Genomic DNA, 13,433 nt, shown 5'->3' on the forward strand with positions numbered 1-13,433 from the left:
CCCCAAGAAATTCAGCTCTTTTGCCTGTAAAAAAAAACATACAATACCCCCCCAACATTACAACCCACCACCCACATACCCCTAATCTAACCCAAACCCCCCTTAAATAAACCTAACACTAAGCCCCTGAAGATCTTCCTACCTTATCTTCACCTCGCCGGGTATCACCGATCGGTCCTGGCTCCGATATCTTCATTCAACCCAAGCGGGGGCTGGCGATCCATAATCCTGTGGCTGAAGAGGTCCAGAAGAGGCTCCAAAGTCTTCATCCTATCCGGGAAGAAGAGGCAATCCAGACCGGCAACCATCTTGATCCAAGTGGCATCTTCTATATTCATCCGATGAGGAACGGCTCCATCTTGAAGACCTCCAGCGCGGATCAATCTTCTTCCGACGACGTCCAACTGAAGAATGACGGTTCCTTTAAGGGACGTCATCCAAGATGGCGTCCCTCGAATTCCGATTGGCTGATAGGATTCTATCAGCCAATCGGAATTAAGGTAGGAAAATTCTGATTGGCTGATGGAATCAGCCAATCAGAATCAAGTTCAATCCGATTGGCTGATCCGATCAGCCAATCAGATTGAGCTTGCATTCTATTGGCTGATCGGAACAGCGGGGGTGTACGGAGCGGCAGATTAGGGGTTAAAAATAATATGCAGGGGTCAGCGATAGCGGGGCGGCAGATTAGGGGTTAATAAGTGTAAGGTTAGAGGTGTTTAGACTCGGGGTACATGTTAGAGTGTTAGGTGCAGGAAGTGTTTCCACATAGAAAACAATGGGGCTGCGTTAGGAGCTGAACGCGGCTTTTTTGCAGGTGTTAGGTTTTTTTTCAGCTCAAACAGCCCCATTTTTTTCTATGGGGGAATCGTGCACGAGCACGTTTTTGAAGCTGGCCGCGTCCGTAAGCACCGCTGGTATCGAGAGTTGAAGTTGCGGTAAATATGCTATACGCTCCTTTTTTGGAGCCTAACGCAGCCATTCTGTGAACTCTAAATACCAGCGGTATTTAAAAGGTGCGGCCAGAAAAAAGCATGCGTAGCTAACGCACCCCTTTGGCCGCAGAACTCTAAATCTAGGCGAAAATTAACACTAAAATCACCAAAAATTAAAAACACTAAGATTACAAAAAAATAAACAAAATTATCAAAAATAAAAACAATTACACCTAATCTAATAGCCCTATAAAAATATAAAAGCCCCCCAAAATAAAAACACCCCCTAGTCTACAATAAACTACCAATAGCCTTTAAAAGGGCCTTTTGTAGGGCATTGCCCTAAAGAAATCAGCTCTTTTACCTGTAAAAAAATACAAAGTCCACCAACAGTAAAATCCACCACCCAACCAAACCCCCAAAAATAAAAAAAACAAACTCTAAAAAAAACCCTAAGCTACCCATTGCCCCTACAGGGGCATTTGTATGGGCATTTGTATGGGCATTGCCCAAAGCCCTAATCTAAAAAACAAAAACACCCAAAAAAAAACAAAAACCTAACACTAATCCCAGAAGATCTACTCACGGTTTCTGAAGTCTGGACATCCATCTCCATCCAGGCGGCGAGGTCTTCATCCATCCCAGGGGCGTCTTCTATCTTCATCCCGGCAGCACGGAGCAGAGCTATCCTGGAAGCCGAAGACATCCTGCGCGGAGCGTCCTCTTCATACGGTCTATGCCGTACACTGAAGTTGAATGCAAGGTAGCCGTTTCAAAATGGCGTACCTTGCATTCCTATTGAATGATTTGATTCTTCAAATTCAAATCAACCAATAGGATGAGAGCATCTGAAATCCTATTGGCTGTTCAAAACTGCCAATAGGATGAAACCGACTGAAATCCTATTGGCTGTTTAAATCAGCCAATAGGATTTCAGTAGCTCTAACACTCTCTCCCCATTGATGTCTATGGGGGAAAGCGTGCACAAGCACGTCAAAGCAGCCCTTGGATTTTGTGCGGTATGGATCTTAACGCAACCATCCATAAAAAGTAAGCTTTTCATAAACTCGTAATGACAGTGCTATGGAGGGTGAAATAACGCAACTTTTGTTGTGTTCGTTTCGCACCCTGTTTAGCTCAAAATCTTGTAATCTAGGTGAGTAATAATAAACACATATGCCCTATATTTATAAACCCTAGACATTTCATATTGCTATTAATATGCAATACTAAAGGGACACCAAACACCTTGTAATTTCAAAAATGTTCTGCAGTCTTCCAGCAGAGTCTGAATGTTATAGGAACAAATTAATTCCTAATTTGCTGCAAGTGTTTTCAATGCTCAAGCTCCACCAACCACTTTCCTTTTTTGGCGGAGCCATTCTAGACTTCAGTCTGTAAATGTCACCGAAACCTCCATTGTTTAGTGTTAGCATAAATGATAAGATAACAAACAGCAAATAAGAGACATACTGTATATGTGACAAGGTTAGACTTTTGAAGCTTAACATTCGCTCTTTCATTTTTCAGGACTGGAAAAAGGGGACAAAATAAATAATAAAAAGTATATTGCAAAGTTATTTTACAATGCATATTTAAAGAGACAGTAGAAACTTTGTAATTACAAGGCATTTCTGTTGTCTTGCTGTAGAATAATGTATTAGCCAAGTCTTATCTTTTTAAAAACAAACCAATCTTTTTTACTGCAATTATTTTTCTATACTCAAACTCCGCCCACTACTTGCCTCATTTGGATTAGCCAATCTGGACTCCTCCAAATGAGTCAAGATGATAAAAAGTATATTAATATAACCAAGTTGGTTATGCAAAACTGGTGAATGGGTAAAAAAGGCAATATCTATCTTTTTAAACAATAACAATTCTGGAGAAGAAGAAATGTAGCAGGGTTCACCTTAGGAATTTTGCAGCCTGCTGTTTCAGTTTTGAGAATTCGAAAAGCCACAATTTTCAGAGCTGAAAGGGGCAAATAAATAATGAAAATAAATTGCAGTTTGGCAGCAGTTTTGCAACAATGTTTTACATAAGCAAGAGCACTAGATGGCAGCATTATTTCATGTCATGTAGTGCTTCATGCATGTGCACGCTGCCTATCTAGATATCTCTTCTACAAAAAATTCACAGAAGTGAATTGGAAACTTAAAATATTTATTTTTGGGGGGTTTCATGTTCCTTTAAGCATTTTATATTAGATTCTCAGTGTTTACTGTTTCTTTAATAGGTTACTGTAGTATGCTAGCTGATTATAGAAAAATAGATGAAGCAATTATCTCTTGCATGTAAACAGTAGATCTTTATCCAATCAATGATAAAATCAGTAGGAAACAACCATTTGTAAGTGACTGGAAAAGCTATGAAATGTGAATCTATTAACCTATTAAAGGGACAGTAAATATTTTGTAATCACAATACATTTATGTTTTGTTGCTATAGAATAATATATAAGCCATGTTTAAAATATATGTAAAGTCTTGTTTGCTGCAGTCATTTTTCAGTAGCCAAACTCCACTCACCATTGCCTTATTTGGATGAGTCAATGTGGGATTCAATCTGCAGCTAACAAAGCTTGTGACTGTTATATTGTTAGTATAAAGTGCACTATTTTGCAGTTATCATTTAAAGGGACAGTCTACACCAGAATTGTTATTGTTTTAAAAGATAGATAATCCCTTTATTACCCATTCCCCAGTTTTGCATAACCAACACAGTTATAATAATATACTTTAAACCTCTGTGATTATCTTGTATCTAAGCCTCTGCAAACTGCCCCTTTTTTCAGTTCTTTTGACAGACTTGCAGTCTAGCCAATCAGTGCCTGCTCCCAGATAACTTCACGTGCACGAGCACAGTGTTATCTATATGAAATACGTGAACTAACACCCTCTAGTGGTGAAAAACTGTTAAAATGCATTCTGAAAAGAGGTGGCCTTCAAGGTCTAAGAAATTAGCATATGAACCTCCTAGGTTAAGCTTTCAACTAGACTGTCCCTTTAAAGCCAATTAGGGAAATAAATGCAGAAGGGTTAGCCTTGAGAACTCAGCAGGGTGCATTCCAAGTTCTGAGAATTAGAAAAACTACAAATGTCAAAGCTAAAGTACATGAAACTGGGGCAAAATAAATAATTACATTATATTGCAAAGTAATTATACTGTGCATAACTAAACAATGTATATTAAAATCTTACAGTGTTTGCTGTCCCTTGAAAAAGTCTGTACTTTTTTTTACATTTATTTAAAAATATATATAACATTTCTTTGACTTTTTTTAAAAACTTTGGTAAATTTCATTAAAGCACAGTCATAATACAAATGAATCTTCCTTTGTATTCCGTTAAATTATTCTATTTTTTTGTAAATTGTTAGATTGTTAATGCTTTTTGACTATTTGGCTTAAATCTGCTATTTTCTATCTGTCAATTAAAAACATCAAATTTACGTAAAATGACATGAAACCCAAATTTTTCGTTTATGATTCAGATAGAACATGCAATTTTAACCCCTTGGTGACTGTGACATACCCTGTAAGTCACTGGTTGTTAAGGGCTGGTCTGCTAATAATAGAGCACGTCTTCCTGCAAGCAGGAAGTCTGCGCTATTAGACCCTCCCTCCCTCCTGCAGGCTTCCTAAAATAGGGCTATTGACAAAACAATCCCCAAAGAAAGACCTGCAACGGGTATGTCGCTGGTCATTAAGGGGTTAAACAACTTTACAATTTACTTCTATTATCAAATTTGCTTTATTCTCTTGGTATCCTTTGTTGAAGGAGTAACACTGTACTCCTGGGAGATAGCTGAACTCATCAGGTGAGCCAATGAGAAGAGTATGTGCAACCACCAATCAGCAGCTAGCTCCCAGTACTGCATTGCTGCTTCTGAGCCTACCTAGCTCCCAGTACTGCATTGCTGCTCCTGAGCCTACCTAGGTTTGTTTTTCAACACTAGATGCAAAGAGAATTGAGCAAATTAGATAATAGTATTTAACTGGGAAGCTTTCCAAAATTGCATGTTCTGTTTGAATTGACAAAACTATCCCCATAGAAAGACCAGCAATGGGTATGTCGCTGGTCATTAAAGGGTTAAACAACTTTACAATTTACTTCTATTATCAAATTTGCTTTATTCTCTTGGTATAATTTGTTGAAGGAGTAACAATTTACTCCTGGGAGATAGCTGAACTCATCAGGTGAGCCAATGAGAAGAGTATGTGCAACCACCAATCAGCAGCTAGCTCCCAGTACTGCATTGCTGCTCCTGAGCCCACCTAGGTTTGTTTTTCAACACTAGATACAAAGAGAATTGAGCAAATTAGATAATAGTATTAAACTGGGAAGCTTTTCAAAATTGCATTTTCTGTCTGAATTAGTTTAATTTAGACTTTACTGTCCCTCTAATTTTTTCTTGTTTTTTTCTGGTTCTAGCCCTTGTACTAGGGATGGGCGAATGTGTAAATTTCCAAATTTTAGAACAAATGATATTACCGAAATTCGAATTATAAATCCGAATGTTGATAAGAACGAATATTCTTAAAAATTCTATAATCAAATGCTATTAACACTTTTCAAATGTCACTTTCAAATTCGAATGTTTATAATTATATTGAATGTCCACATTCGAAATTTCGAATTTAACATTCTATTTAACAAATACTATTCAGAAGTTCAATAGTTCATGTGGTAGGGAGGGAATCTAGTAAATTGATACATAATAGATACAAATATATCATTTCGAATGTTTTTATATAGAGTATTGCATAATTTGAATATTACATTTAAAGAAAGCATTAGAAATGCTATTACAAATATAAATTTGAATTTTTAGAAAATAATATTTTCGAATGTAATTGTAAAATTCGAAACCGAACATTCGAAAATCGAATGTTAGAATGTTATGTAAACATTCGAAATTCGATTCGAACGAACGAATGTGTTAAAATTCGTTTCATTTTTCGAATGTTGCAAAACATTTGCCCATCCCTACCTTGTACCCTCTCTGGCTTGCCTACTGCTACTATTATAAACAATCTGATCCTCCAGACTTTCTAAAGGTTTCTAAGTTAACTGTCTTGGTTTCCTGCACAATCTAGATGCCCTCTTGGAATATTACTTTTAGTCTTTTCTCCCTCACACTCATGTCTACTGCTTGATCTTTCCATCTAAACCTCTCTGTTTTCATCTTTGCCTCTCTCTTGGTTCTGAGTCTTTATGACTGACTGACTACATACTCTCTCCCTTCTCTTTCTTTGATATTTTCTCCTTTTTTCCTTACGGTTATGGTACATACACAATTTGACAAACATACTGTAGTTCATGGTATAATAGGAATATCAAATTATTAATGAAAACAATAAGGGCGTTCTAACAGACTTTATATGAATAATGTAAACTATTTGTATTATCTTCTAGTATATTCTTCGTAATGAACCTTTTTGCTAGTAACAGTTGATTGTTGATAGTAACAGTTGATTTACTACAACCTAATACAAAATAAACAGATTTTGTTCATAAAATAAATATCAAATAAAAATGGATATGGCTGACAGAGTGAACAGCTTATGGTTGTTACCATGATGTAATCATATTTATTTGAAATAATAAAAAATGTTAAGTTATATCAGACCAGTTGAAATTATTTTGCAAATAAAAGCAGCAGAAAGTGTGGATGGGGTCCTAAAAATTTAGCTAACTTTTTCCGTTCCTGATATATAACATTTGTTTGTTTTTTTAAACTGAGTTGACACAAATTATGTACACTTTTTGTTTGAGGCCTCGCTTGCGCTTAAATAAGATTATTTGTCACACATTACTATAACCATGATTTTAACAAGCCTAACTTTCAGTAATGGTGTCTTTTTAAAGATTTTACAAGCTGTAACCTTTTTAAAAAAAAAAAAAAAAAAAATATACATTGATTTGAGATCTGTAGTGTTGTACATTAGAATTTTTGGTAGACACAATAGTTTAATCATGATTTTTTTTAAAAATATTTCACAATTACCTGATGAGTTGTAAGCATATATGCATGTCACTTAATCACGTTTTCCAATTTCTGAATTAATTTTCACTTTAAATAACATAATATGGTATGGCTGGAAGAGATTTTGCCCAATTCCTAAGAATGCCTGATGTTTATACATACTGAATATACACATATATACTGAAACAGATTTACAGATGAGTAAATCAATTAGGCTTTTTCCTTTCTTTAACAATGAGTGGGTTATCAACTTTTTTTCCATTGGATTAGTAAATATAAATGTGTGTAGCCAGCACTGACGATACAACATGCAGATCACAACAGTCCAGAGTGCACCCAAGTGCTAAACATATACAAGCAATGAAGCGCACCCTAGGACTTTCACTTCTGTCACCTCTTTATTGTTTTTTGTGTTCTAAAATGCAAATAACAGTCTACATTTATTTAAAACAACAAATAAAACCTTTCTGATTACAGTTCTGTACTATGTTTCTGAGGGTACAATGTATACAAAAGTATTAAAATGATATAAAATGACCTTTAGGTTACATGTATGAGCTGTATTATGACATGTAAATGTTGGTTAAATGACATGAGATATTGTTGTATACACTTGGGGGTATATTTAACATAGTTCAAGTAGACATGATACGATGTAGCGTATCATGTCCGCTGCACATCGATAAATGCCGACAGCATGCCGCCCCCTGCAGATTCGCAGCCAATCGGCCGCTAGCAGGGGGTGTCAATCAACCCGATCGTATTCGATTGGGTTGATTTCTGTTCGCGGCCTCAGAGCATGCGGACACATTATGGAGCATAACTTCTGTTTCCAGCGAGCCTCCATACGGAGCTTGATAAATCTGCCCCTTGGTTCCATCCCTTCTCCAAACTGTCCCATTTTACAGATGCAAATATAAAAATATTCTAAAATCCAAACTACTCCGAAATCCAAACCTTTTTCTCTCCCAAGCAGTTTGGATTAAAGGTTTTCTATCTGTATATGTATCTCATGTTTTAGTTTATTTAAATCGCTAAACTGATTTCGATTTCTAAATAATGCATCAAATTAGCGACATACACACAATATTCCAGAAGAATGTACAGATGTTTAACTGTGTTAAAACTCTGGTGTAGTATTAATCTTCTTTTGTTTAGTTATGTTGTAATCAAATGAAAACCTCTCTTCCGGCACATCATCTTGAACACATTTAAAGGAACAGTACAGCCTTGAAATGACAGGCATTTGTGTTCTCTAAAAGAGAAATAGCTAGCTCCAAACATACATCTCGGTCTTTTTGATGCATGTTAGAAAAATATTATTAAAGGTCATCAATCAAGGGATTACTATTTAGAAAGGAAACACTAATCTGATAAAAATTACACATAAGCAAAAATAATTTTCAGAATTTTCAGATGGAACTAAACATGCGTGCACAATTCAGCATGCATAGCTCTAATAACTAATACAAAAATATGAATTATTCTATATATTTGTTTTATTTTAATGCATTTTTTTTTTAAATTGTTGAAGGTCAATGCCCCACTAAGCAGATTGTGTATGATTAGCTTGTCCTTAATCCATTAAACTCTATGGCCTCAATGTAATCAGTCTCTGCAGAGCAGACGCTACTCCTCGTGAAATATGTGTCCTAATGAGGTATTAATCAATGTCATCTGAAGATGGTATCCTGAAGACTTTGCCATCTGATCAAGCGGTTTAGTTAGATAGATACTAAATAGCAATATCTTGTTGAGTCATGATCTTTATCAACAATGATATTTGTTTTTTAGAGACAATACCTCTCTTAATCCAAAGATCACCAGAGATAATATAAACTATATATTTATACAGTAAAAGATATAGTTATTATATATTATAGATATTATTATTGTTGTAAAGATCCTAAATTTAAAGTTGATTTAAAAAATAAATAAATAAAACAGTAAATATTAATAATTGCAAGAAGACGAATAATAGTAATTTAACTATTATGCAAATTATAATGAATAATAATAATAACAATGATAATATGAATTAAACATAAATTTATTAATAAATGCTTTTCATGTATGTGATGAAACACCATTTAAACTATGCTATTTATAACACTGACCATGTGTGTGTATGTTTCTTTTAATAATAAAAAAATTATAATACATATTAAAATCCTATATTTTAGATTCAACCAAGAAAATTAATTAATTTAATGCCCCTTTAATACACTGGGGGGCAAATCTATATTTTGGCTTTATACTGTATACACAAAATACCCACTTCACTCACTGATTCCTCTGGCTAATAATATTATTAAAAAATACTACCTTATTTAATATACATTAGAAACACATATTCTTGTGGGCTCGGAGAAAAGTTTCTGTTAGGTTATATGAAGTTAAACTATTAGAATTTTAAATTGTTTTAAAGAGTTTCATATAAAATCTATTTCAACATCTTTTTCTCTCATTTTTCTTTTTGTTATAATAAGGAGGATTAGTAAATTCACTGAGCACACTGGAATTATATCTCCAGTTATCTTTTACCTCACACCTCACTTGTGCTACTGAATCTAGCAGGATGTAGAGATAAAATATAAAATCCCAGCAGGGGAGGAGCAGTAGGAGTTGCAGCAGGAGTAAGCACAGCGGGGCCCATAGCAACAAAGGGGGTGGGGGTGTTTGCTGCTCACAGCATTTTGTTATTTTTCATTTTGTTTTACTAAATATCTTAGGTCTCATTTGAGCATATAGCTAGCACCATACATCTGTGTCACTATAGCATACAGCTGGCATGGAGCTACAGGGGCTATGTAAGTAATTGGGGGCCTCACTTATACATACATCTTTCTTAAAGGGGGCTGCAGGCACAATGCTCTGTGGAGTCAAACTGGTTTGAGCTGGTATAATGGGAGCTGTAGCTGATGTAAGGTCTCATATAACTAATAATAGTTTGTCTCTATAATTGTTAAAAAAAAAAAACATAAATATTCCTCTCTCTGGTTTTATGTATTAATCAGAGTTGTTCCTTTCATTAGTTACTACTAAGTATTATGTATGGGGGACCAAAGGGAGTTTTGTGCACTGGAGCTCAACACCACTGAATCACAAGCCAACAGTATAAAGATTTGTAGAATATGTTAAATAATAACATATTGTTTTGATTGACTCTGGAGCATTCTTTGAATTCTAAATAAATCTAGGCCACTTTCTATGACAGCAGACATAAGTAGACCACTGTTTTTACTGCCAAATTAGAAGGAGAGCAGTCTGCATTTATTAGAATGTATTAGAATTTATTAGAATGCTTATAGTCTTCTTAAAGGGACATGAAATCCAAACATGATTCTGACAGAGTATACCATTTTAAACAACTTAAAAAGCATACCTGGGTAGGTTCAGGAGCTGGGAGCTAGCTACTGATTGGTTACTGTATATATATGCCTCTTGTCATTGGTTCACCTGATGAGCTCAGCTAGCTCACTGTAGTGCATTACTTCAATAAAGGATACCAAGAGAATAAAACAAAATTGATAATAGAAGTAAAATGGAAAGTTGTTTACAATTGTATGCTCTATCTGAATCATGAAAGTAAAAAAAATGGGTTTCGTGTCCCTTTAAATTCCATTGAGAAGACGGCAAGAAATAGGGAAAAGACTTCAGTTATATTATTGTTATTTTTATATTGCATTTCCAGATGTGTATTCTAATTTTCTCAGTGAGAGACAGAAAAAACTTTATTGAAAACAAAGAGTATTATAACGGGTCTCTCAAATTCAATAAAACATACTCAAATACCTGATGGCTCTCCTAGTAGAAGCTTGTAGGGAAATATATATTTTAATCTTATTTAATGCATCAAGACATCTTTAAAGGAACTTGAAACTCAAAATTAAATTTCTAAAATTGTTTATGCATAATTACAAAAAAAACGTTTTTTTTAATTATTGTTAACAAATAATTAATGTTATGCATTTTCATTATTCATTTATTTAGTTGTGCCTTCTTTTCCTCTAATTTAACTCTGAAAGCTAGTTGTTCCACTTGCTCCAGACATGTTTGAGTGCATTCCATAGAATGCAGAAACCTGACCATCCTATATACAGTGCAGGGATTAGTTGATTGGTTGATAATAATATTTTATTTATTTTACTTCTTTTGCTGTGACCAATAATGGACAAGTATAAACAAGCTCTTCCACATATCAACTTGATATGTAGAAGAGCAGAGAATTGGGAATAAACAACTAGCGCCATGAATCGTTTACCTACTACACTATAAACAGACTCCCTAATAAGGTCCTGTAAGAATTGCAATGTTTAAGATTGTGTATAGGAGCACCTAAAAAAGGGTAAGGTAAACACCAGGTTTCTTCTCCAACAACACCTAAAATTTCTTTAGGTGTATCTAAATAGTAACTAATTAATTAGCACTTATCTGATATAGTCGGATAAGTTAAAAGTTTAATTCACACATTTAAAAAAGCATTAAAACAGATAAATCTTAAAACATTTGGTTAAAATCAGAATGGTTCTCTTGATTTCTAAGGATCTATATATAACACAGACCTAATTGCTAGTAAGGATCAAACTAGAACTGTTAAATATTGACCAATTGGTTAATGGATATCGGTGAATTTATCCAATTAATCGCGAATCATGCCAATTTATTGGATTTACAAAAAAGATCAGTGTAATCTCAAAGAAATATCAACTTATACGTGTTAGGGTGCAAGTGGTTGCCTAACTCTAAAAACACAATAATGATTAACACACAAGCTTATCAAATGAAAATTGTGAAAATAAATTGAAGAAAAAATTCACAGTCGAAATGTACAAACAATTTACTATGTGGAAAAAATGTGATAATATGTGAAAAATGGATATAGAAATAAAAATAAAAATATATTTCCAATAAAGATCAAATACCGGTATGATCAGAAAAAATGCAAATGAATTTAAAACAATATATATAAAAACGAGTGGATGTGTAATATACCTAAGAACTATCTAAGTGATCTTAGCTCAATTATCTAATAGATCCTTCTCTATATCTATAGGATTTTCACTCCTACAAAAATACAGAAACAAATGCAATAATGAAATAAATACAATAAACAACCTAAAATAAGTCCCAATATATAACAAATAAAGTTAAAGTGTCCAAAGTTCCAAATGTATTAAAAAGTTCAGATGAAAATCAACAGTCTAAAGTGGAAATAAAATCCCAGATCCTTGATCCAGATGGTATCCAGAACCTATGAAACAAACAAAAAATACACTAAACAATAGGCTTATTAGAAAAAGTTTATTGGTAATAGACTTACCCAAACTGCCTTGGTCCTGATGGTATATGAGCCTCACAAATCTCTTCCAATTGTCTTCATGTTTCGGCCCTTAGATGGGGCCTTTTTCAAGACATAATGAGGCTCATGTACTTCTTACCTTTAAATATATTCTGAAATGGGTGTTCCTACTGGCAAAAAAGGCGCCAAATTGGTGAAAAAGGCGCTAAAATAGTAGGTTCAGTGTGAACCAATCGAAGATATGATTTGTAGAAGAGCTTGTTTATACTTGTCCCTAATTGGTCACAGCAAAAAAAGTAAAATAAAAAAAATTCAAGAGGTTTTTAAAATGGTATATCCCAGGCATGCAAAAAAATACATATTTTGCTTAAAAACAACTCTTCTCAATTCAACGCAAACAAAATAGCAAATTTTTTGATCTTTCCCACACCCTTGATTGAGTTTTTGGATCTTTGCTATAGGCCATATTTTTACTATTGGTCCAAGAAGTTGAGAGCCTTTTCACAACCTTTTTGAGACTGGTTTTGACTTTTCAACTTCAACACCTCAAGGCACTTGATAAAGCTTTGGAATGGCATTTTAGACATCTATATAACTATTCCAAGACTATTTGGAAACAGTCTATTATCTTGCACATGTGGAAAACACATGTGTGAAATGGCCACAGGAGACATTTTAAAAGGATATACTGTACATTGTATTGATTTATTAAAGTTTTTTTCATCACTCTTGTATAGTCTGTCTGCAGTGTACAGAGTGTACATTTACATATGTATAGAATTATTTGCATATGTATTTGTAAGTATGTGATATCCTGTGCAGCTAAGGGGATCTACAGGAAAAGTCACATCAGGACCCCAACATCTACAAATGGAGTGAAGCAATATCTTTGTCTTAATGTTTGATTCTAAGCCACACTTGTCACTAACAGTACTGGTGTCTTCATAAGTGAGCTTTCAAACAGGATCATACAATCATGAGTGTGACATACAGGGGTTAATCGACCCTGCAACAGTCACCAGTTTGTCCCAGAAAGGTTTAACTGGTGTTTTTCAACATAACCAGTTTGTCACAGTCTAGCCACTCCAGGCAAGCCTGTGACTTAGTTCACTGGGTACAAGGGTTAGCAAAACACTCTTGTCTTTACTAGATCCAGAAAAATGCACAAACTCCCCTTTAATGCCACCCACACTAAACTATATTTG

Source organism: Bombina bombina, chromosome 2, assembly GCF_027579735.1.
Source record: "Bombina bombina isolate aBomBom1 chromosome 2, aBomBom1.pri, whole genome shotgun sequence".
Taxonomy (NCBI): Eukaryota; Metazoa; Chordata; class Amphibia; order Anura; family Bombinatoridae; genus Bombina; species Bombina bombina.